Consider the following 26,775-nt stretch of genomic DNA (forward strand, 5'->3'; position numbering starts at 1 on the left):
AATATATCATGTAAGATACTATATTAAAAATAAAATATTATATAAAACATATAAATTAACCAGAAAGGACCATCAACCTCTTGTTTAAACGCTCTTAGCATTAAAATGCAGCCCATCTTCTTTATAGCTTCCATGTTGCTCCCACTTTATCACCTCAAAGCACATGAACACAACCAATTAGGAAAAACTACAACATGACATGAACGCAGCACTGACCCCCAATGTCCTCAAATCGTAGAAACGCCCCTGCACCATGCCCTTCAGCACTACTTTGCCTTCAGTAAAGAGCTGAGGATTCATGGAGGACCTCATCTCAGGACCCACTGCGACACTTAAGAAGACAAACAGCGCTATCTTGTGGCTGCGTCACTGTAGTACCGTTTCAGAAAAACAAAAGCAGCGCATTACGGAAGGAAATAAACCTGGCGTTACAATCGTTTAAACCGGATAAATCACACGGACGGCAAAACGAAAGTGCTAGAATAATGTCAGTGTTTGGAGAATTGTAACGTTTTATATAGCATATTTGCTTGCAGCCTCCACTGGAACACAACAGAAATGGTCAGAAGTGAACTCTTCTTTGTATGCAGCCTTCAGGAAGGATAACTGTTACTGTGCACTGCTGTGAGGCCCAATACAATCACTAGCTAATAAGCGATAGTGCTCAGGTTTGCTAAAATGGAAACATTTTTGGCATCATGAGCGTTGTTAAGCATTGTGACGCAGACTGCTTTGATATCGTGAGTGCGAACAAAATGGAGGGTATCAAGTCGTTAAGTTGTCTGCTGTAATGTTGTGTGAAGCCGTGCTTAGACTGCGTGTGTTTGGGGATAATGCTGTTAGACTGAGAGAAAGAGTCACTTAACAGAAACGTGGAAGGAATACTGTAAAGCGTAACGTTGTTCCCGAACTGTAACGTGGACAGACTGCAGAATAAAGCCACGATGTTTTGTCGTGAACCGCCTTCACCCGCAGAGAGCTAAAAGAGGAGCAGAGAGCACAACATGAGCGAGCGAGCCGGGGATACCGCGAGCGTTCCCGGTTCCTCCGGCCTCAGCTGCGGCACCGGGCTTAGTCTCAGCGGGGGCAGAGGGCTCCCGGGGCGGGTCAGGAGTTTGTCCTCTCCTGCTCCTCCAGGAAGACTGACGTCTCTCAGGACCAGGGACCTGACTCTGGGGGGAGTCCTAAAAAAGCCAAAGGTAAAGAGTGACAACCCAGAGGGGTGGAAGCATGAATATACATTTTCCTTTATGAAATTTATGCACTGAAAAACTGACACCATGTTAAGTTTGAGAAATAAACAACTGTAATAAACAATTGTGGCAAAATGTTAATACTTTTTCTGACAACATTTTAATGATGAAATTAATGTTATCTGACAAAAAACACCAAATATTATTTTTTTTATTATTCTAGTAAATGTATATTTGATTTGCATATTGTGTGAAACTAAACTGCTTTTCTTAACTCTAAATTTGATGTACATCATGTAGGAAGAGAGAAGGAGAGAGTAGTAAATTATTATATTATATCATTATATTAAATTAGATGGGTTTTTTTAGGTCATATTCTGTTTTCTTTGTTTGTTTTTTACCTTCATTATGTTCTCTTTTTTTTTCTTTTCGCTAATATTTAGGTAAGTTTCTTATCATTTTTTTGTTGTTGTTTTGGGGTTTGTTTGTGTGTTTTCTTAACCTTTGTTCTCTTTTTCTGCAAATTTTTATATTATTATTACATTAATAACACTTTTTTGATAATCAGTTAATGTCCTTGTTTGTTTTTTGTTTTTTTTTAAAAACCTTTTTCCTGTTTGTTTTCTTTCTAATTTTCATGTAATTTTCTTTTAAATTGATACAAATGTCTTGCTAAGTTTGCGGGATGCTTTGCTAAGTTGCTCAGTGTCTCCTTTAAAAAAAAAATAAATCAAGCATATTTTTATCAGGTTTTAAAGGGTTGAACACAGACTGCAGCTTTTATATCAAGTATAATCCATGACATATTTACTATCCTTCAGTTGAAATTACTGACAGCTAAAGGGTACCAGAATCAAACATGATTGCATGTAATATTTATATAGTCAAAACAACTGGGGTCATTTTGACCACAATATAAAATAATTGTAATAGGCCCATTGTCATTCAAACATTTTTCTTTCAATACAAAAGTAGACAGAGACACTGGTCTCAGCATGGCCCCCTGTCAAAATAAAGGTTGAATAAATGTAATTCAAATGTAGAAATAATAGTTTAGTTCTCTCATAGTGGATTAAAAGAATAATGTGACAGAGTTTGCACAGTGAGAAAACACATTTGCTTCTTTCACAGGGACTTCAGGGGTCAGGGTCAGCTTTTAGAGTTACTAAGAACCTTGTGGTTTGATGGCTGCTCTCATGAGTTAATAGGAGGGTCACAATTTGAAAAGATAGTCTACTAGTTGGAAAGAACGTATCATTACTAACATGCAAAATAAGCCATAGTCCTTTCATATTGAATCTGGCAGCTAGAAAATAATTAATATACCACATTGTTGCACCTTTGTTATTAAATCTAAAAATAGACATACTTGGTATTAACAATGTTTTGTGCTTCTTCCTGTTCTCCATTTTTTATTTTTCCAAAAGAAAACCTTTGAGCCAAACGTCCACGCTGTAAGGAAAAGCAAAGATGAGTGAGTGGACATTAATGAGCTCCTCCTTTTAAACAATGAAAGTTTGAAGCATTGCATATTCTCTGCTGTTAGTAAGTAGTGTAAAGCCTAATAGGTATTAATATCGTGTCTGATTTTTCCCCAGGTTAAAGGAGGAGATCCGTGTAGCTCCAAAAAAGGAGAGAAGAGAGAGGGATGAGAGGAAGAGAGAGAACAGAGGGAAGAGGAGAGAGAGAGCCTCAAACCATCCAGTCTCACTCCATCTTTGAACAGGGTCCTGCTGACACCCTTCGCAAATCAGGTTCTTTTTTAATATCCTTTTTTTCTGTTAAATTCAAGCCTGCACACCTGAGGTTTATTACACATACATGACAGGAGCACGCACAATCAACACGTGTCTCTGCTCAGGCTGGCGTGGTGCCACAGACCCGCACGACTCCAGCACCTCTCCTGTATGTAAAGTGGTGAAGAAAGAGAGGACGGACTCAGAGGAGGATGAAGATGAGATACTCAGTAAACTGCAGAGGGATGATGTGAGTACTTCCTGCCAGCTGCCACACCTCAAAGGACAGATTTGCTAATTTTTTCAAGTCTTTCTTCAAACAAGAGTCAGGTGCCCATATGACTCAGTTGTATTAATAGTTTCTCCTGAAGTTCATGTGAAATTTATCTGAGGCAATCTAGTCAGATTAGTCAGTCTGATTAAGTAGTTATCATCCCCACTGCGATATTTGTACAAGATGTCCCCTCTGTGTGGCCATCCCTCCACCTCAGCTCAGCAAGCACAATGTCTATGGAGACACAAATATTGAGTTTGGTACCAAAAATGAACTAATAAATCCACCAATTTATTTGTCACATGCATTAAGGGTTTGGCCAGCGTAAGAATTTTCAACCCGGTTTGATATGAATTCTTAGGGCCTGTTTTAATATTACACAAACTCACAAAATGTGCCTGTCAAAATCAAGCTTTAAAAAATACTATACATTAATATTATTTTCTACTGTCATTTGGTTATTTTTTTAGCCAACATCAGTCCTAATCATGTTAAATGTTCAGAAAATTTCAGAATTTTAACCCTTTAAATGCCATGTATTTGTCATGATGCCATTACGTTTTTAGATGAAAAAAAGCCCACAAAAATGATTTTAATATACTACATGCAAAGTAAATTATTATTTTTTTGATTATCACAGCCTGGGATATGTCAGTGATTAGTAGCAACATTGATCTTTATACATTGTTATTTTTTACACATTGTTATTCAAATACTTACACTCATACCGCTCTAAACACTAAATGCGCTTTTCAAAAACAGGCTATAAAAAATATAATACATTAATATGATTTTCTACTTTCATTGAGTTTATTTTTTTTCACACTGCCTGCTGCCTGTCACATTGTGTAATGTTTGAAAATCACTTCATATAGGCTTTACGTTAACATGACCAAACCAACCGTGGTAATATGGAGTGTAGGTCTGCAAAATAAGCTACAGTACTGTAAATAATACCTGTGAAAAAATGCCAAATGTCTTATCCAAATAGCACAATATTACAAAATGCCTGGACACTGTCTGGTAACTTGTATTGAGGGGTAAACAGGCAGTTGGTGACAGACAGTTGAAGATTATTTAAAATGTATAAAAAGGGTAAAATAAGGTATTAAACAAGCATTTACACTGCAGACAATAGGCTACCTCTGATTTAACATAGTTGACAGACACTGATCATATTGACATACTTTTATCATTCTATGACGTTGGCTAAAAATAATTATAGTAGTAAATAGGTCAACATTTAAAATAAGACACCTAGTTAGGCTTACTAAATCACGCTATGGTTACACAACACAAATGTTGCAAAAATGCACAAAATTAATGTGCCAAAATCACAATTAGGCCTTCAAAAAATATGAGGACAATAGTCAAATTTGACTTTTTAATACTTGGCACAAGGATGTCTTGTGAAAACAAGTTCTTCAGCGTATATTCTGGCAAGTCAGTACTCACACTTATTTGTTGTCCGTTCGACTCTGTTGTACTCCCTATTACTTCAAAAGGCTTGTCCAATAAGGTGGCGCTGTGGTGAAAAACAAGGGTCCTGAAACCGCGGTCCTGAAAATGCAGCCTCCTCTACTGCAGCTATACCCTACTCCAACGGGGAGGGGAAGGTAAAGAGGACACGCACAGCAACAAAGTCCAAGCGAAAGCACAACACACACTTCACTCCATACACTGACTCTGCTGTTTGAAACATTACTGCTTTACTAACTACATGTCATTCTATTAACAACCAACTGGAATGCTAGTCTCAGTTTCTTGTGTTTTGAAATGATATATATTTGTGTAAAACAAAGAAGCGATTTAGTGTGGAAAAAGTAGCTTACATATGTTATTTTAATCACAGCAGTAGTGCCAGCTCACTTAACACAACTCTTCTGGAACACCAACTTTGTGTGACGTCAGACATAAGAGAACTTTTTATTTTCACTGCTTTTAAAACAGATTCTAAGAAATGCTGAGATCGTTTACAACACGAGAAACATGAGGATTATTTTAGCTGCATATTAACTGCAAAGTGTATTTTCTCCTGCACTGAAATCTGACAGTGTGGCTGATTTTACAATCTGAAGGCTTTTGCACAGTCTGTTTTTTTTTTTTTTGGACTCACTTTAGTGAAACTCTCCAGGCTGTCAGACAGAAGCAGATTTATTGTATCACTTTTACTGACGTGAATCGTCAACACATCAGTTTAACTTATTGTTGTAACTTTGCTAACATAACATGTATTTACTGTTTCTTTGACAAAACATATTTTGCTAATTTTTGCCATGAAAGTCAATATATTTCTGTATTGTCCTTGGCTGGACACTGTCCAAATGTAGAGTTAAATTCATGTGAGAGTACTGAATAACAAAGGAATCTAGAGTTAAAGGAACTGATTTTATTAACAATAAAATGTACATAAAGGGTGATGATAACAGTCTCGTGCATATGCTGATAGGGAGGTGTCCAAAGGCAAGATCACAACATTGGCGCAACCAGGACAAGACCACAATCAGGGCAAGCGGGGGGCACAGTATCAGTACAGCCACAGCACGAACACAACCAAAGGCAGGATCATAGCATCAGCACAGCTATCACCACGGTCAGGCACAGTCAAGGTTACGGCCAGGATCCAGGAAAACTAGAAAAAAAGGGAGCAGGAACTCTCCTGAGAGGCAACAGGATTAGCGTAGTGCAATTCAACAGACCCAGGCTCTGTAATTGCGAGCCCCAGGTAGTGACAGTACCACATGGCTATCACAGATGTTAGGCTAAGCTAAACTACTGAGGCTAAGCTAAGCTTGCAAATGGCAATGCAGTTGACAGACATGCATGATTTTCCGATGGCGGCATTGAGAGAAGGAAAAGGAGCTCAGTGTATCAGAGGAAGTCCCCTGGCAGGTTAAACCTATGTCAGCCTAACTATGGGCTGGTCCAGGCAACCTGAGCCAGTCCTAATTATAAGTTTTATCAAAGAGGAAGGTCTTAAGTCTATCCTTAAAAATTGAAACGGTGTCTGCCTCCCTGACCAAAACTGAAAGATGGTTCCATAGGAGAGGAGTGTGGTAGCTGAAGGCTCTGGTTCCTATCCTACTTTTGGAAACTTGGGGAACCACAAGTAACCCTGCATTTTCAGAGCGCAGTGATCTTGAGGGTTGGTAAGGAACTATGAGCTGTGACAGATAGGATGCAGCCTGACCATTTAGAGCTTTGTAAGTAAGGAGGAGGATTTTAAATCCAATCCTGGATTTCACAGGGAGCCAGTGCAAAGAAGCTAAAACAGGAGAAATGTGATCCCTTTTCTTGCTTCCCGTTAAAACACGAGCAGCAACGTTCTGCACCAGTTGGAGAGACCTAAGAGATTTGTTGGGGCAACCAAATAATAGGGAGTTAAAGTAATCCAGCCTAGAGGAGACAAATGCATGTACTAATTTTTCAGCATCTGTTTGGGAGAGAATATGTCTAATTTTTGCGATGTTACGCAAGTGAAAGAACGCCATCCTTGAAGTTTGTTTTATATGGGAGGCAAAAGACATCATTACTTAATTTGGAACATCATTACTAAAGTTGGAACATCAAATATATTAAATTTGGAACATCATAACTAAATTTGGAATGCCATTACTAAAACTGGAACATCATTACTAAATTTGAAAGCACTCAAACTGAAGTAAAAATGTACTTTAATTATGTGATTGGTTCCACTGTTGAAACAAATAAAGCCAGGCTCCTCAGATGATGGAAATGAGTAGTTGATGATGGAGCTGCTGAGCTGCTTAATAATTATTCTAAAATTGGAATGCGCATGATAAAATTGGAACGTAATTACTCAAATTAGAACAAAATATACTTAAATTGAAACAACAAATATACTAAATTTGGAACATCATTACTTCATTTGGAACAAAAATATTTTTAGATTGGACATCATTACTAAAATTGGAACAACAAATATACTAAATTTGGAACATCATTGCTTAATTTGGAACAAAAATATACTTAAATTGGAACATCATTACAAAAATTGGAACAACAAATATATTACATTTGGATCATCATAACTAAATTTGGAAAGCCATTACTAAATTTGGAACATCATAACTAAATTTGGAAATTTGGAAGCACTGAAACTTAAGTAAAAATGTACTTTAATTGTGTGATTGGTTCCACTGTTGAAACAAATAAAGCCAGGCTCCTCAGACGATGGAGATGAGTAGTTGATGATGGAGATAGCTTCTGCTGAGCAGGAGGTAGCTGCTGCTGCTGAACGGGAGGTAGCTGCTACTGCTGCTGAGTGGGAGGTAGCTGCTACTGCTGCGCAATGGGAGGGAGCTGCTGCTGCTGAACGGGAGGTAGCTGCTACTGCTGCTGAGTGGGAGGTAGCTGCTACTGCTGCGCAATGGGAGGAAGCTGCTGCTGCTGAATGGGAGGTAGCTGCTGCTGCTGCTGAAAGGCAGGTAGCTGCTGAGCTGCTTAATAATTGTTCTAGAATTGGAATGCACATGCTAAAATTGGAACATAATTACTCAAATTGGAACAAAAATATACTTAAATTGGGACATCATTACTAAAATTGGAACAACAAATATATTAAATTTGGAACATCATAACTAAATTAATAATGCCATTACTAAATTTGGAACATCATTACTAAATTTGGAAATTTGGAATCACTGAAACTGTAGTAAAAATGTACTTTAATTGTGTGATTGGTTCCACTGTTAAAACAAATAAAGCCAGACTCCTCAGACGATGGAGATGAGTAGTTGATGATGGCCCTGCTGAGCTGCTTAATAATTGTTCTAAAATTGGATTGTGCATGCTAAAATTGGAACAACAAATATACTAAATTTGGAACATCACTAAAGTTAGAACACCATTACTTAATTTGAAACATAAATATTTATAAATTGGAACATCATTACTAAAATTTGAACAACAAATATGCTAAATTTGGAATAAAAATGTACTTAAATTAGAACGTCATTACAAAAATTGGAACAACAAATATATCAAATTTGGAACATCATTGGTAAATTTGGAACATCATTACTAAATTTGGGAATTTGGAAGTACTGAAACTGAAAATGCATTTTAATTGTGTGATTGGTTCCACTGTTGAAACAAATAAAGCCAGGCTCCTCAGACCATGGAGATGAGTAGTTGATGATGGAGGTAGCTGCTGCTGAGCAGGACGTAGCTGCTGCTGAGCAGGAGGTAGCAAATGCTTGCTGCTGCTGAATGGGAGGTAGCTGCTACTGCTGCGTAACAGGTGGTAGCTGCTACTGCTGTGTAATGGGAGGAAGCTGCTGCTGAAAGGCAGGTAGCTGCTGAGCTGCTTAATAATTGTTCTAGAATTGGAAGGCGCATGCTGAAATCGGAACAAGTACTCAAATTGAACCAAAAATATACTTAAAGTGGAACATCATTACTAAAATTGGAACAACAAATATACTAAATTTGGAACATATTACTTAATTTGGAAAATCATTACTAAATTTGGAACACCATTACTTAATTTGGAACAAAAATATTTTTAAATTGGAACATCATTACTAAAATTGGAACAAAAACTATACTAAATTTGGAACATCATAACTAAATTTGGAACATCATTACTAAATTTGGAAATTTGGAAGCACTGAAACCGAAGTAAAATGTACTTTAATTGTGTGGTTGGTTCCACTGTTGAAACAAATAAAGCCAGGATCCTCAGACGATGGAGATGAGTAGTTGATGATGGAGTTAGCTGCTGCTGCTGCTGCTGCTGAGTGGGAGGTAGCTGCTACTGCTGCGTAATGGGAGGAAGCTGCTGCTGCTGCTGAATGGGAGGAGGATGCTGCTGCTGAAAGGAAGGTAGCTGCTGAGCTGCTAAATAATTGTTCTAAAATTGGAATGTGCATGCTAAAATTGGAACAACAAATATACTAAATTTGGAACATCATTACTAAATTTGGAACACCACTACTGAATTTGGAACAAAAATATATTTAAATTGGAACATCATTACTTAAATTGGAACAACAAATATGCTAAATTTGAAACAAAAATATACTTAAATTGGAACATCATTACAAAATTGGAACAACAAATATATTAAATTTGGAACATCATAACAAAATTTGAAACACCATTACTAAATTTGGAAATTTGGAAGCACTGAAACTGAAGTAAAAATGTACTTTAATTGTGCAATTGGTTCCACTGTTAAAAGCAAATAAAGCCAGGCTCCTCAGATGATGGAGATGGGTAGTCGATGATGGAGGTAGCTGCTGCTGAGCAGGGGGTAGCTGCTGCTGCTGCTGAATGGGAGGTAGCTGCTACTACTGCTGAGTGGGAGGTAGCTGCTACTGCTATGTAATGGGAGGAAGCTGCTGCTGCTGAAAGGGAGGTAGCTGCTGAGCTGCTAAATTATTGTTCCAAAATTGGAAAATGCATGCTAAAATTGGAACATAATTACTCAAATTGGAACAAAAATATACTTGAATTGGAAAAATCATTGCTAAAATTTAAACAACAAATATATTAAATTTGGAACATCATGACTTATTTTGGAACATTGTTACTACATTTGGAACACCATAACTAAATTTGGAACAAAAATATTTTTAAATTGGAACATCATACTACATCATACTACTTACTAAAATTGGAACAACAAATATACTAAATTTGGAACATCATTACTTAATTTGGAACAAAAATATACTTAAATTTGAACGTCATTACAAAATTGGAACAACAAATATATTCAATTTGGAACATCATAACTAAATTTGGAAATTTGGAAGCACTGAAACTTAAGTAACAATGTACCCTAATTGTGTGATTGGTTCCACTGTTGAAACAAATAAAGCCAATCTCATCAGTCGATGGAGATGAGTAGTTGATGATGGAGGTAGCTGCTGCTGATCAGGAGGTAGCTGCTTCGGCTGCCGAATGGGAGGTAGCTGGTACTGCTGCTGAGTGGAGGTAGCTGCTATTGTTGCGTAATGGGAGGAGGAAAGGTAGCTGCTTCAGATAAGCTGTGACATGTGGCTCTCACAACAAACTGTGCTCAATTATTCTCCATGCAGCATGAAAGTAAATAGGTGTGTTTCCAATAACCCACAATTTGCAAATATTGAGATTATGATTCTAAATTATGCCTGATGGAAACACATCAGTTTTGAAAAAGGTTCTGGCAAAAAGTTTTTATGATGGTATGAGGTGGAATTTCAGGCGATTGTAAAAAGCCATAATTTACAAAAATGCAGTGGAAACACTTTTTTGTCTTTTCTAGGTCACATGATGCTGTGGCTATGTGCTTGTCAGTAGGAACTGGCTCCCTTATGATGCAGCAGGAGCTGCATATACACTTATACATACATGTATAAGAGGTGGACTCGCAGCCTCTGTCTCTCCCCACAGTGAGTGAATAATGTTTTATTTTGAACTTAATCTTATGCTTCATAATGTTCATAAAGTCTTTGTAATCCAGGCGTGAAGAGAAATGCATGCTGACACGCAGATGAGGAAAATGTTGTTGAGTAATGCCAGCAGAAGTAGTCTGAAACTCACCAAATATTACAACTACACATATATGTGAGGTTACCATTTAAAAAAATGCATTAAAACATTTTACCCAAACAAAGAGCACACCATTGGGAGGCCTTGTATATGATTTAATAAAAATAAGGAAAAGGGAAAGGGTTGCAGAAGACAGGAGCTGACATTCAGGATGAGGGTGCTGTCTTAGTGCAGGGAGTCTTCAGGCTCCACTGAATCCTGTGTAGCTCTTTTGCTGAAAGAAAAACAAAAGGACTGGAGAGAGGGAGAAAAGGATAGGAGAAAAGGACAGGAGAGAGGGTTAGACATACTTTTATAAGCCTCGGTGGGAAACCGCTTTGGGAGATGAGGCGTGTTTGTTAGCCAGCTTCAGTTATGGAACTTTGTTAGTTGTGTTATCATAGTGAATTACTCGCTTGGAAATTAGCTTTTGCTGTGCTAACCTCAGCATTTGTCTATAGTGTTTCATATCAAAGGCCTAAAATTATTTATCCTTTTTTAATAATTTATCAGACTTTGATCCATTGTCAGCTTGCCTGTCCCTGTGTCCAAGCTTTTTCCTTTGTTTAAAAAGGTCTAGCTACTTCATTGTTCTGTGTCGTCACACTACTGTTAATATAAGAGAGTGATTTTAATACAAAGTGTAAACCACTGCATGTGAATGCATGTATTAGTCAGATCTGGGGTCCGTTTCACAAAGCAGGTTCAACAAACTCTGAGTGTAACCCTGAACTCTGAGTTGATCTACTCTGAGATAGGAAACTCTGAGTTTCCGGTTCCAGAAGAGCTGATTTGAGTTGGTTTAATCAATTCGGAGTAGTTTCACCTGGAGTTAAGCGCGTGCACCACAACTATAAAAAGCCAGCATCAATGGAGCCCCGATTCGACGAGTCACCATGGCAACGGGGAAGCGGAGGGCTGCGTTCTTCACCCCACTCGAATTGGAAATTTTAATGCGCTCATATGTGGAGTTTGAACACGTTTTTAGAAAGAAGTGCAACACTGCTGCAGCTGCAAAAGAGAGGGAGACGGCGTGGGAGAACATTGCTGCCCGGGTCAATGCGTAAGTTTAAATGTAGTCCTTTGCAATCACAATACTATTACAGGGGAAAACTGTTTGAATGGTAGCGTATTAATTAATTTCATTTTATTTCATTTAGGTGCAATCCTGTGGGGGAGAAGCGCACGTGGGGATGGGGATGGGGATGTGTGTGCCATCTATGCAGCCAATCACACTGGGAAATCCTAAAAGAAATTAAAATTACTAATCCTTTTTGAAACGGAAAACTCAGAGTTTCCCTCATTTCAGGGTTAACAGACTCAGAGTTTTCACTAAACCTGCTTTGTGAAACGGACCTCTGCACTCCAGAGGAGAGCCTTCATTAGGCTGTGTAATATTGCCCTCTACTGGATTTATACGTTAATGAACTGCATTAAACTTGAGCCTTCTGTGTTTTTATAACCTGCTTCGAAATAGTTCCTCCAGCACCCAGTGCTCCTATTGTAAGCTACCAATATACAATAACAGGCTTACATATATAACAACATAAGAAAAAATAACATAATACAATAATGTAACAATTTCAGTATTAAGAATAATTCGGGCCCGAGCACCAAACGGTACTGTTTTTTTTATTATTATTAGGGCCCGAGCACTGAGTGGTTTATTAGGGCCCGAGCACCAAGGGTGCAGGGACCCTATTGTGATGGCTCCATTTATTATTAGGGCCCGAGCACCAAAAGGTGCGAGGACCGTATTGGTATTGGTCCAATTGTTATTGTTATTATTATTATTATTATTATTATTATTATTATTATTATTATTATTATTATTATTATTATTTATTATTTCGTCAAATGAATCGCTTTTTTGAGGGCTTTATTATTCTCGAAAACTCATGAAACTTGGCATGCTTATGGGGACTGGTGAAAATTTTTATATTTTATGGGGGTCGTGTATAGGTGTCAAAGAATGAGCTCAGTAGCGCCCCCTAAATGCCAGCCCTGGGAAACCATTTTATGTAGAGGGATGAAAATTTAGAGGTACATAGAACAAGTCAGGACGGACAGAAAAGTCAGTTGGAGCCATACTCTAAACCCAACAGGAAGTTTTCAGATTTCATGGTGATGGAAACAAAAGTCCTACAGATTTCAACGAATTGACTTGAAAATTTTGAAATCCCACCTTCAGATGTGGGCAACCCTAGTTTGCAACCAATTTTCGTTTTTGTGTAACGGTGTGGAAGTTAAGGTGGCCAAGAAGTTACGTGTTTCGCCATCAAACAGGAAGTAGTTTTTAAAACTATTGTAACATGATCCAAAATGCCCCAAAGTTCACAAACTTGATAAGAGTCCTGCCCTGAACACATCTATATGACAATTTTCATCCATACTGAGAGTGCCACCTATTGACACAAGAAAGACAAAGTTTTACACTAAGAGGTCCAGCTCCTAGCAGGTTGACTTGATTGATTTCAAAAATGTGTCAAAAATCATTACAATGTCGGTGATGCTGGAAATGAATATTGTCCATTTTTGTTGAACGGTGTTCCTATGATGCCACGGCGAATTTCAATGTTGCAAAATGACATAAAAAACTGTCATAACTTGACCCCAGATGGTCAGATCTTAACAAAATTTCACACATTTGATGACAGTCCAGGCCTGAACACATCTTCAGCACAATTTTGAATCGCAGTCATAGCGCCACCTAGTGGTAACAGGAAGTTTGTTTTTTTTACACTTTAATGTGTCTCCTGTAGCAGATACATCCGAGCAACCTCAAATGCTCTCATAATACTGCAAAGACTTTCATGATGCACAGAAAAAATACTTTTGAGTTTTCATCAAACACTGTTGCCAAAGTTATGCAGGAAGCACTTTTTGAGGGGCAAGGCATGCACGAAACCGCACAGATTTTTTTTAGATCCATCCTAAATTGTGATATCTGAAATGTTTTTCTTTGCATTAATGTGCAAAAATGGCTCTTGTGCGCCCCCTAGAAAATTTCAATGAAGCAGCCCCCGCAGACCATGTAACGTAGAGCTACGAAACTTGAGAACCATGTTCAAAAGCCCAAGACCTACAAAAGAGCCTCTTGGAGCCATGCCCTAAACCCAACAGGAAGTGCGCCATTTTAATTTGCTTCATATATTGTCCACTTACCAAGTCCAGCCTATTAAAATATATATGGAAATAATGAAAGGTGTGGACTCAGACTGTTGTGTGGACAGTCATTGATGCTCGACTATAGGAGCTTTAAGGAATAAGGCGTTCCTTATACTGTGAAACATTTAATAGAAATAAAAACAGCAGTAATGTGAAATCACCAAGACAAGATTACACACAAACAAAACACAGCAAAAACTATTGATGTTCCCCACTACAAATTACGGTTGTGACGTCAGCCTGTGTTTTTGTGCTGTTTTTTAAACTCTAGTAAACAGGAGTCCTGCCAGGCCTCACAGGGAGCAGGATCGAACCTGTAAGTGCTGTTAATGGGGGATATAAGCAGCTTGGAACGCTGGTCTGAACCACAAACATATGCTGCAACTGTGCTGGCTGCTCACACTGAAACAGATATGGTAAGTGAGAGTTCATGTTTGTAACATTTTTACACTCAGTTGATAGTGTGTGTTGACTTTCAAAAATTTGTAGTAGTAGTTTTGTAAAAGTCGTTTTCATGAAATTATGTAACAGTCTACAAGTATACTGTCGAGTTTGTTTAATTTCATTTGTGCTAAATCAGTTACTTTTCTGTGGAAAATCATCCATGTTTACTTACTACTTGTGATGCAGCTATTATAGTGATATAGTAATAATAACTTTATCTACATGTATATGTACTGAATAATAAACTTAGTCATACAGTTGCTAATTCCCCTACTATGCTCCACTTTATTTTTTCTTACACCTTTTTACATTTTTTTGCTATTTCACACAATCAGTCAACTTCTTGAGTAATTAATCTATTTTATTATTCATTAATTAATCATGTATTACACATAATAGAGATGACCCCATGCCAATACCTTCCTTGAGATAAACAGTCAAATGACAGCATTTATATATTAATGAAATAAAACTGTCACTTCATGACTGACTGCTGAAAAAACTAAATAACAGTAGTAATAATAATTATAGTAACAGTAGAAATAATAATAATAATAAAACACTTACCAGAAACAGAAAGCAACAGTAAATGCTTTACAAAGCAGAAAAGAAATATGAGCAAATTCAAACAAAAGCTGAAATTTAACATTATATTGAAACTGAGGTGGTTAGGAAAATACAGTTTCAGGAAAAGGGATCAGGGAAAGTAAATAAAGCAAACAACTAATAACCACAACAATGAGCATTACAACACTAATTTTAATCAGAATAACTAATATCATTGTCCCAACTGCAAATTTGTAAAACTGAACAGACATGTCCAGAACAAATAACAGCATAACAGATTCAGGACATAGGCTAAAATGTTACAATTTGAACGGGTGCTTTAATAAAGCAATGATGTCCTTATTTGAAACAGTCATTTTTTGACTTGTGGCATTGTTGATTCAGCTTAATGTTGGAGTTAGATTTTCTGATATATATTTTGTGTACCTACAGGACATTTACATAAATAAGTTCAGACACAATATTGTTATTATATAAAGTCTGTGTTGTGCTGTATTCCTCAAGACATACTTATATGTATGTTTAGTATGTCAGAACATCAGATTTGGAAAAACAAGATTGATTATTTGTGTTACAGTTAGAAGCTGATATGCACATTTCTGTTTTCTGTCCTGAAACTCTTTTTACTTAATATTTATTTGGCTGATACTTTTGTCCAAAGCAACTTACAACAATTGTATGCAAATCATGTGGGAGCAAGTGTTAGATGCAATCCAAAATCGGGAGTGTATCCCTTGTGAACAAATACCTAAAAATATCTTTTCTGCTGCTGCACTGCTTAAAGAGTCTTTTGAGACTCAAGAGTGCTGTATGTAAGACATGGATAATTGTTGAGTCCCAATATCAGGTCGTAAAAAAACAGTGCTTTGGCTTGTTGGTCCATGACTGAAAACGCCAGTTCGGGGACTCATTGATAAAACATCTGTCTTTAGAGTTACATACAGCACCTTTAAATACATGCTAGCAAGGGTTGTGGAGATGTAGTCTGAAAGTTGAGTAGGCTACGGCAGGGGATGTGTAGTGACTCTGCTGGCTTGACTTCAGGCAAACCCACCACTGTTTAGCCAGGCCACAGAACAGTCTGACTTAAATTTCTTTTGTGTGAATGCTCTTGTTCCAGAAGATAAAAGCAACAGTTGTCTGGACATGTGCTTTAGTCATCTCCCTGTTCATAGAATCCTGTCATGCACAAAAGGTAAAACTCACCAGCTACTCACATTCTCCACTGGTTTCCTGTATCACACCCCCTTACCAAAGCAAACTGCTCTTCCTCTCAGCTGAACATCCACTGGGGTCCACAGTCGATGATGTACTTGAAGGGCAAACGTGAGTTTCATCTCTTCTGTCACTTTGATTAAAAACAAAACTCAAGCTCATTTGTCAACAGGGGTCTCATTTGTTTTCCACACTGAATATACTGTATGTTAACATCACACATACAGTATATTTGGAATAGCTTCATTGGAGGTTTGTCAAAGCTATTTGATGCTTAATCTAAGTAAAATATCTGTCCACTGTGTTACCTATTGCTTGAATGATTCTCTACACATTTTGCCAACATTTGGGCAGACATATTTTGTAATTTTCACAAGGAGTTCTGTGAACTTAAAAATAAGTTAAACAAGGGTTGAAGACATTAAATCTGTTTCTGCATTTAGCAGTAGCCTCAGTAGTTCAGGTAGCCTGTGTTTCTTTCTTTTCTTTTTTTTAGTTTTCTCTTTGTTTGCGAGTTGTCAAGTCAAGACAATTTTATTTATAAAGCCCACTACCTAAAGTCACAGTTAGCCTCAGAGGGCTTTACACCATATCACATTCCTCTGTCCTTAGACCCTTACATGGACTACAGAAAAAACACCCTATAACAGGGAAAAAATGTCATCAGGAAAAGCGACTGATGAAGGACCCCTATTCCAGGAGGGACAGAGGTGTGAGAGATCAATTTAAAAATAAATAAATAAATAAATAGATAAAATAATTCACAAAACGATACATAGGAAAGAGAAAGAGAGAGGAGAGAAAGAGTGGGAGGAAGCGAGAGGTTGAGAGATTCACAGCAACAATGATGGTAACAATAACATAACATATAACAATTAGAATTTGCCTGTGTAAATGCAGATGTTGCACAATTTACAGCATAATTGCTGGGTGGAGGGGAATTTTTTCCCCTCTGTTTTCTCATTGTTTATGTTAAAATAAAAGGGAAACATATCATACACCCATATCTACATATGCTCAATTGCTTACACTTATACATATGTCCACATAAGCATTCACATATGCATGCATATACTGTATGTCCATCACAAGTTTGTAAGGAAATTTGTAAGGAAATTTGACCCTAAACCGACCCTTAACTGAGCTAGTGCATTGCTGCAGGTCCTTTCAAAAAGAGGAGAGGAAGTCTGCTCATAATGGTAATAAAACGTACTTGTAATAAATTTGATCAGTTTATTCCAGAAAAGGTCAGCTTTTCCATTTTAAATATTTCCAAAATTATTCTGTACCAGTCTTCCAAAGTGGGTTTAGCCACCTTCCAACGTGTAATTTTTTTTTACTTGCCGCCAAAAAGGCCTGCAGCAGCTTTGTATTGCTGCTCTGTTTCAAAAACTAAACATGGTATGAGTTTCCAAGTTCAGGGATATTGGAGTCCTAACTGTGCTTAAGGTTGTGTGAATGACCTTCCAATACAAATTCAGTCTGGGGCAGTCCCAAAATATATGGTAATGGCTCACTTCAACACATTGTCTCCAGCAAGACAAACTCTTATATAACTTATATTTCGCTTTTGCCTTTATTATATTTTGGACAGCATAAGTGTGAAAAGCTAGAGAAAAGGGATCATATGCAGCAAAGGGTCACAGGTCAGTGTTGAACCTGTGGCTGCTGCAGTGAGGACACTGCGTGGGACACCTGGTCTTTGAGGTGAGCTACAGGGCACCCCAGATAGCCAAAGTTTATTTTTAAAGCCTTTAGGAACCTAAATCAAAACTGTCCCAAAACTGTCTCAAGATGTACTTTAGGGTCTTACATGCATAATAAAAAGCATCAAAAATTCTCATTAGCCTCAATCCAAATTTGAAATATTGTCACAGTTTTTTCAGTGTCCTGAGACTGGGTTTATTTGGGTGTGGTTATTAACAGAAAACTGTGACTTACACCACACATTTACTACTAAAGTGACCACATTTACTGCTCTGCAAAGACCTGTTTCTCTGCTCTGCTCCCCATACTCCGATGCATTCACTGACATTGTACAGAGACACGCCACTCGTAACACCAATTTAACATGCCAAACTGAAATCCCTCAGTGCTTCTTTCAATACTGTAGATGTAATGTAACCAGATGTGGCAATGTGATTCAGGGATGAACAGCTCAGGCTGTGCCAACTCTGCTTTTCTTCATGGCTGTCATGGTAATGAGAGACAGTTGACAAAGTTGGGAATCAAGGAGGTGTCAAAACGCAATCTACCATGCCCCCACACAGTCTGGAGAAATGCTGTTTTCCTCAAAAGCAGCTGTTTTCAATTCACTTCTGTAATGGTTGGGAGCTTTTAATTTCATTAAGATTTTTGTGGATATTTAATGAGACATTTAACTTTGGTATAATATGTGTGTTTTTACTATTTCAAGCCACGTTTCCAGAGGCTTTAAATTAAATTTATTTATTTATTATTATTATTATTGTTATTATTATTATTATTATTATTAAATAAAAATGAAGATTTTCAGATTGGACATTTGTCTATTACTAATATAACCCTATTTTAAAAGCCAGCGTGACATCTCATTTAGTTAACATGCTTTTTAATCAAACATTCAATGGAACTAATTGTGGTAGCCTACCAGTCCGTGTCATTGACCTTTCGCCAAGCCCCGCCCCCTTAGTTCACTCGGACAAACTATCAGAGTGCTGGCTGAACGAACAATGGCAGCTGTCAGTGTCAAAGACATGTCTAAAGATGATACACATAACTTTTGGGGACAGAAGCGCTTTGTTTCACACAGAAGCCATCAAAGGGGTCTTCACTATGCTGTGGTGTTAGTGTTAGCCAGCCTTTCATTGTAACCTTACAACTAAGTTTAACCTAGGGGTTTTCATTTGGGTGGGCTTTAACTACAGACTTTTTCTACCATTAACACTGATGTCCAATAGTTAAAGAACAAGAGCACTCACTAAGACTAAGTTAAACAGATGAGCTAGCGTTACAAACCCGAAGTTGGCAATTACGTTAGCAGCTGTTAGCTAACTTAAGCTAATGTTACTTAAAGTTTGTTGCAAGTTGACACAATGGTACCATGTCGGTAACATTGTTGACACAATGTTATCGACATAAAATACAACGTTAGATATAGACCTACCTGTAACTTTGCTGCAAAACACTTAGAACAAATGTAGACATCCTTGTCTGTTAATCTTCTTTATAAAATCTAGATTATGGGTTTATTTTGACTAAATCTGTAGTTTGGTTCTTCACGAGGTTCTTCAGTGTGAAGCCGTTTTCAGTAATTACAGCACCCAAATCTAGCCAATAGAGGCTATATTTCTTTCTTTCTCATTTGTTTGTGATAATGGAACCATCACATTACAATTTGTCTTTTTTCTTACTGGAAACCCTTAACAAATGTGCAACACATGTGAAATCCAAATGTGAAATGTGCATTTAAAACCAGATTAAATATTCAGTTCAGTTATCCTAAAGACAAAAAAGATCAATATAATTATGAAAACAATATCAGCTAAGCAATGTATTGGTTTAACCCTGTGTCCTGCTGCTGACTTTAGATGGCAGGAGGTTCGTGTCTGAGGATGACAACAGTGTTTGGAAGCAGAGTCTACAGGGCTGGTACGCAGTGGCCAGAGGTACAGCATGACTTTCACCTCATCTCAGCCTGTCATTTCACTTTTTCTTTTTTTTTCATATTACCCACTTATCAAATTACTACCACCACTCGTAGTTATAAATCCATAGAAAGTATCAAACGCAGCAGCTCTACTGGGCTTTGAAGCCTCTTTTGGCACATTGTCTGACTTTATAGTACATGTACTTTTCGGTTCAGTCTCAGTAGTCTAACCGGCAGCAGCAGGCAGCTGTTTTCAGTGAGAAAGCTCAGATTTCATTTTGCATGACCTGCCCATAAGCAAAAATCAGACAGACAGTGTGGGAGACTAGCTGGTGAACACAAATCCATCTCTTTCGCTGCTTTTAGATTATTTCTTAGGAGATAATAGAGACCAAAAACAGAGCTGAAAGAGACTTTAGGTGTCATAAACACAACTCCAAAATGAATGACAATGTGGAGAAGGAGACACAACTCCAGTCCACAGCCTCAGCAACACAGCATCTATCTCTGTTTGATTCTATGGAGACAATGATCAGCATGTGTCACTGATTGATACTATGGAGACACTGATCAGCATGTGTCACTGACTGTCACCATGGAGACACTGGGCAGCATAGTCACTGATTGTTACCATGGAGACACTGCTTAGCTTGAGTCAGTGATTGTTATAATGGAGACTGGGGGCAACATGTGTCACTGATTGTTACCTTGGTAGTACTGGTCAGCTTTCACCACTGTTTGTTATTGTGGAGGCGCTGGTCAGCAAGTGTTACTGATTGTTACCATGAAGACACTGGCCACTTTGACTGATTGTTAGCATAAAAAAACTAAGTATGTCTCACTGATAGTTACTATGGTGACACTAGTCCACACCTGACACTGGTTGTTAGCCTATGGAGACACTGGTCAGCTTGTGTCACTGGCTGTTACCACAGAGACAATGCTCAGGGTGTTTCTCTGATTGTTATTACGTAAACACTGGCAAGGATGTTTCAGTGGTGGTTATCATGGAGACACCAGTCTCAGTAACTGTTACTGATTGTTGCCATGACGACACTGGTTAGCTTGCCTCATTGGGCAGGTTTCCACTGACCCACAAATTGAGATTGTGAATATACATATCAGTTTTGAAAAAAAAATCTCTTTAAAGTATTTATGGTCGCATGAGTTGGGTTTCTTTTTTAGCTTTTTGCTTTTATGGCTCAATCTGCACAGGGAGCCAATTTATGAAAAGCAACGGTTATGCGCTTGAACTGGCTCCCTCAGCATTATGCATGCAAGCGCTACAAGCGCAATTGCATTGCATAACTCTTCAAAAGTTGAGCAGATCACCTCCCAGATATCTCCCATACATGACTGGTCCCACATAAAAGGGGTTTGCCTTTCCATTATTGCTTATAAGACCTTGAATTGGAAACAAAGAAGGCTGGTGGAATGGCTGCAATATAAACAAACCTGCTAATATTTTGAACATCCATCACCATGTTTCTCAGAATGCTATCGTGAGAAAAGTCATATAACATCATGAAAGAACTGGCATAACTTCACCCAATGGAAATGCAGTAATCTCGCGATTGTGTTTTATTGACATTTCAAAAATAACACTTAACTTTAGCGAAAATCTGTAGTGGAAACCTGCCTACTGACTGTTACCATGGAAACACAGGACAGCTTGAGTCACTGATTGGTATCATGGAAAACACTGGTCAGTATTTGTCACTTACTGCTACCATGGAGACACTGCTCAGCCCACATCAATACCATGGAGAAACTGGCCAGCATGTGTCACCAATTGTTATCATGGAAACACTGGTCAGCTAGGGATCACTGATTGTTACCATGGAGACATTGGTGAGCAATTGTTACTGATTGTTACCATGGAGACAGTGATCAGCATGTATCAATGATTATTACCAAGAAAACACTGGTCATCATATGTCACTGATTGTTACCACTGAAACACTTAGCAGCATGTGACGCATGTGATATGGTTTATTACCATGAAGAGACTTGTCAGCCAACATCACAGATTGTTACAATGGAGACACTGTTCAGCATGTTTCACTGATTATTACAATGGTGACACGGGTCAATTTGCATCACTTATTGTTACCATGGAAACACTGGTCAGCATGTGTCACTGATTGTTACCATAGAGACAGTGGGCAGTATTTTTCACTGATTGTTACCATCGAGACACTGGTCATTATGTCACTTTTTGTCACTATGAAAACACTGGTCAGCACCTGTCACTTTTTGTAACCATGGAAACATGGCTTTTCTGAGTTAGCCTGGGGGTAGGCTGGCTTACATTTTAGACCTAAAGAAACTCTTAACACACAAAATTATATTTTTTATTAGTGATTAACACCATGTCACCATGTTAATTTGTGAAGACAAATGTTATTCTTGCATGCCTCTATAATGAAGGAAGATTCTCAAAGGCATACTTTGAGCTCATTAAGTGCAAAAAGTTCTTATATTTTAGTCCATGTTGGACTTCCCTCATGCATACTGGTTCACCATATGTACAGTTGCACCTGCAGCAGCAGCTTGATTAAGCACACATGAAGTCAATTACCAACAGGCCACATCACTAAAAGTCCAAGAGGATGACCTGTCAATGCCAAAGAATGCCAAATCAAACACAGAAAGACTGCCATCTGAAAAGTGTCAGCCGCTGATTGAGGATCAGCATTGTGGATGGCACCTTTGTGTTATTTGATGCTAAATCTTAGTTGTCCGCTTTTTTTTCCAACATACTGAATAGCACATTTGGTGCATGCAAGAATGTGAACAACATTGTTGAAGTTACATGTTATCAATAAAGGATACTGAAAGACAGCACCTACCCCAGCCACTGTCTGTATACCTTGCTGCCATCTGGAAAAAGATACAGAAGTACCTGAACCTCAGGATGAGCAGCAGAGAAGGTGTATTTGATGTGCGCAATGTAAAAATTTCTGAAAGGGATACATAGAGGGGGTTGATGTCTAATACAGTATGTGATCTACATTCATCTGCATCAGCACTGCATTATGGTGGTAGCCATGGCAACAATTCTGAAGAATTGCTATAATGGAAGTTTTAGTGATAGCTCTACATAATAATCATAGCCATGGTAACAACTGCAGAACTGGTTTACTGCAGAGCCCTTTAAAAGAGAGTTGTGTCTCTCCGTTCACTCTGATGGAACATGGAGCATCTCAATTGTTCCCTGAAGTAGCATGAATTGCTAGCAGCGCAGTGGAGTTACAGCAGAGAAGACCGTGTGTGATAGACTTTTAAAGGGTAAGACGTCTAAAGAATCGTTTTTTATATTATCAGCATATCTTAACTAAATTAACATGCTAAGTAGCATCTTGTTGATGCATATATCATATATCAACATGTGACTAGGTATTTATGTGTCAGCAAAGGGGAGCAGTCATTCAGTGTAGATGATCGGCAGGTGCTTGAAGTAAGTTGTTTGAGAGGAAACCAGCTCAGCCCGACCCAGCCTAGTACACTGACACAGTCAAGGAAGACTGGACAACACACACACAGAACAAGAGGGGCAGGGGAAACGGAGGGAAAACAAAAGGGAAAAGACAAATACTGCGGCACCTAACAGATTGAGGATTTCAGATACAGTTCTCTGAAGATTTTTCCAAAGAGTTTTTTGGATAGTGTATGATACAAAGCTGCTACACTGGAGTTCAAGATCAATATTCAGGATACTGAAAATGAGTATAATATGTCCCATTCAACAAATTCACATGACTCATTCACATAGCCAATAAAAGGTAACCCAACAGCAATTATGTATCACAAAATAACTCTTACTGTACTAAAAACAACAAACTACATTTTGAAGTGAAATCAATAATTGTCTCCCTAACTTGGGAGAGACTCAGCAGCAAGAGATTCCTCCATCAGATGAGGAGTTGCTGAAATTGTCACTACAATTAGGATAGCTTGTCTACCTTAACAGTCCACCTTAAAAGAGAACTTTTTTCAGCATTATCTTAACCCATTCAAGTTTGTGTATAGTGAGACATATTACATTACATTTTTTTTTTTTTTTTTTAAACATATATTTATTGAAGTTTTTACAGCAGAATGCACAGATACAAAATGAACATAGACATATAATGTGAACTAAAATAACCCCGGGCCCAACCCACCTACCCCACTTCTCATCTATCAGGGTTTACAAAAAGGATAGAGTAAATGCATAGATAAATGAAAGTGAGAAGAAATAAAAATACACAAAATTGTAAAATTAAATACATAGTGCAATGCCCTTTAAGTGTACACAGACAGCAGAGCGATACTATTTAAGGGGTTATAAAGCCAGTGTAGAGCATGTCATTTAAGTATTATTGCAATACAGCCAATATCAGATAGATTTATGGCACAAGAAGATACTAAGTTATTCAAGTTAACATTAAGTACCCTTTCAGGATATGTTAGGAGGTAGTGACAGGGTCAAGGGTATGTAGCAGCACTGTATTTTCATTATTTGTATTTTCAAGAAAAGTTAAGAAAAGGCCCCAGATTTCATAAAATTCACCAAGCTTATGTTTAAGACTATAAGTCAGCTTTTCTAATGCCAGACATGAGGATAAGTCCTTAAGCCAATGACTAATAGGGGGACAAGATATATTTTTCCAATACATGGCAATGAGGCGTTTTGAGTGGACAAGACAGAGATTTATCAATTTGACTTCATGTGATTTTAGAGAAAGATTTTCAGGGTAGAGGCCTAAGATACAGAATTTGGGAGAAATAGGAAGTGGTATGGAAATTATTTGGGAAATTATATGTATTATTTCTTTCCAAAATTTTTGCATTTTCTCGCATTCCCAGAAACAATGGAAGAGGGTGCCTATATGAGTCTGACATTTTACACAAGTGTCAGGAATATCTGGATTAAGTTTATTCAGTTTTACTGGGGTAATGTAGATCCTCATTATCCAGTTGTATTGTATCAACTTAAGTCTAGAGTTAATTGAAAGGCTCTGGGCCTTTGAACATATTTGACTCCATTCGTCGTCCAGCACACATTCATTTAAGTCCTCACCCCATGATCTCCTTACTGAATCAGATGATTCTTTGGAATGAGAAGAAAGTATATTGTAAAGTATAGAGATCTGGCCTTTGCTTTGCTGATGTTGGGTTACAAATCGTTCTAACACCGTTAAGGGGGGGCAGTCAGATGAATAATTTAACTTAGAGTGAATAAAACTTCGCAGCTGCAGGTATTTAAAAAAGTGAGATTGTGGAATGTTGAATTTGTCTTTGATTTCGTCAAAGGACATCAGTGTATCACCATTATAAAGGTCAATGACTCTTCTAATCCCTTTGTGTGACCATTGTTTGAATCCTAAGTCATTTGTACCAGGTTTGAATTCTGAGTTTCCCCAGATAGGTGCCAGGCAAGACAAAGGAGGAATGTCACCTACAACATTATGAGCTTCATGCCATACCATCAAGGTGTTTCTAACAAATGGGTTTTGTGTATTTTTCTTTAGTTTCTTAAAAGAGTCAGAATATAAATATGAATCTAACGCTACCCCCTTTGCAGACAGTGCTTCCAATTTAACCCAAGGTAACTCTGGATGTGAAGAGAACCACATACGGGCAGCTCTAAGCTGGGCTGCCCAATAGTACCACAGCAGGTTAGGCACCTTCAGGCCTTCTCTGTCAAATGGGAGGTATAGAAGTGTGAGTCTAAGTCTTGGGCGCCTATTTTTCCAAATAAAAGAGTTGTTTTCATATCTTGGAAGAATTTAAGAGGAGGCGGCAATGGAATTGATTCGAACAGATAAAGAAATTTAGGAAGGACATTCATCTTGAAAACATTTATACGTCCAATCATAGACATGGGGAGAGAGACCCATCTACTTAGAGATTCCTTCATTTTTAAAATAATTGGGTCATAATTAGCAGAGACTAATGAATTTAAGTTAGGAGTAATAAGGATACCAAGATATCTAAATCCTTCAGGTGTATTCATAAACGGGTGTTGGACTGTAGGATGGAGTCTCTCTTGTTCATTGAGGAAGAGAACAGATGATTTGGTTTTGTTAATTTAACCTGAGACCTGTAACCTGAGAATTTCCCAAATCTATTGATCAGAACAGCAAGAGCTGAGAAAGATTGCTCCAAGTTCGTCAGAAAAAGTAACGTATCATCTGCGAATAGGGCTATGCGATGCTCTACATCTGCAATTCGAATTCCTTTAATAATGGGATGATTTCTAATAGAGATGACAAAGGGTTCCAGCGCTAAGATAAAAAGTAGAGGGGACAAGGGGCACCCTTGTCGGGTCCCACGGTGAAGAGTGAATGGTTTAGAAATAATGTTATTGGTCATTATCTCCGCGCATGGACCTGAGTACAAAAGTCTGATCCACTTTCGAATGTAAGCTCCAAAACCAAAGCGCGAGAGTACTGCAAATAAATACGGCCATTCGATTCTGTCAAATGCTTTTTCAGCGTCAAGCGATAGAATACATGAATCTCGTGTACCTATTTTTTCATAAATTATATTTAATAATCTTCTAATATTATAGTATGCCTGTCGGTTTTTAATAAATCCGTTCTGATCATTTCCTATTAGTGATGGAAGGCACTTCTCTAGCCTTAAAGCTAAAACTTTGGCAATAATCTTTGTATCCGAGTTCAATAGAGAGATAGGTCTATAGGATTCACATTTAATAGGCGATTTGTCTGGTTTTAATATCAAAGTAATAAGTGCATTTCTAAGAGAAGGGGGGAGAGTGCCATTTTGAAAAGATTCTTTATACATATCCTTCAATGGGCTTATCAATTTATCTTTAAATAATTTATAGAAATCAATTGGGAGTGCATCAGGACCTGCTGTTTTCCCTCCTTTCATGTGGTTTATGGCTTCTAGAGTTTCCTGACCTTCGAGTTCACGGTCCATCCAGGATCTATCATCTTCAGATATGGTGGGGACTGGGAGTTCATTGAGAAAGGAAGTTTGGTCCTCATCTGGTTCTGA

The 26,775-nt window shown here is 37.9% G+C and overlaps 1 pseudogene; it reads left to right on the forward strand.

Moving 5' to 3' along the window:
- The first annotated feature begins 1,004 nt into the window (after nucleotides 1-1,004).
- On the forward strand, nucleotides 1,005-26,775 carry LOC121950054 (annotated as a pseudogene).

Source organism: Plectropomus leopardus, chromosome 11 (assembly GCF_008729295.1).
Source record: "Plectropomus leopardus isolate mb chromosome 11, YSFRI_Pleo_2.0, whole genome shotgun sequence".
Lineage (NCBI taxonomy): Eukaryota > Metazoa > Chordata > Actinopteri > Perciformes > Serranidae > Plectropomus > Plectropomus leopardus.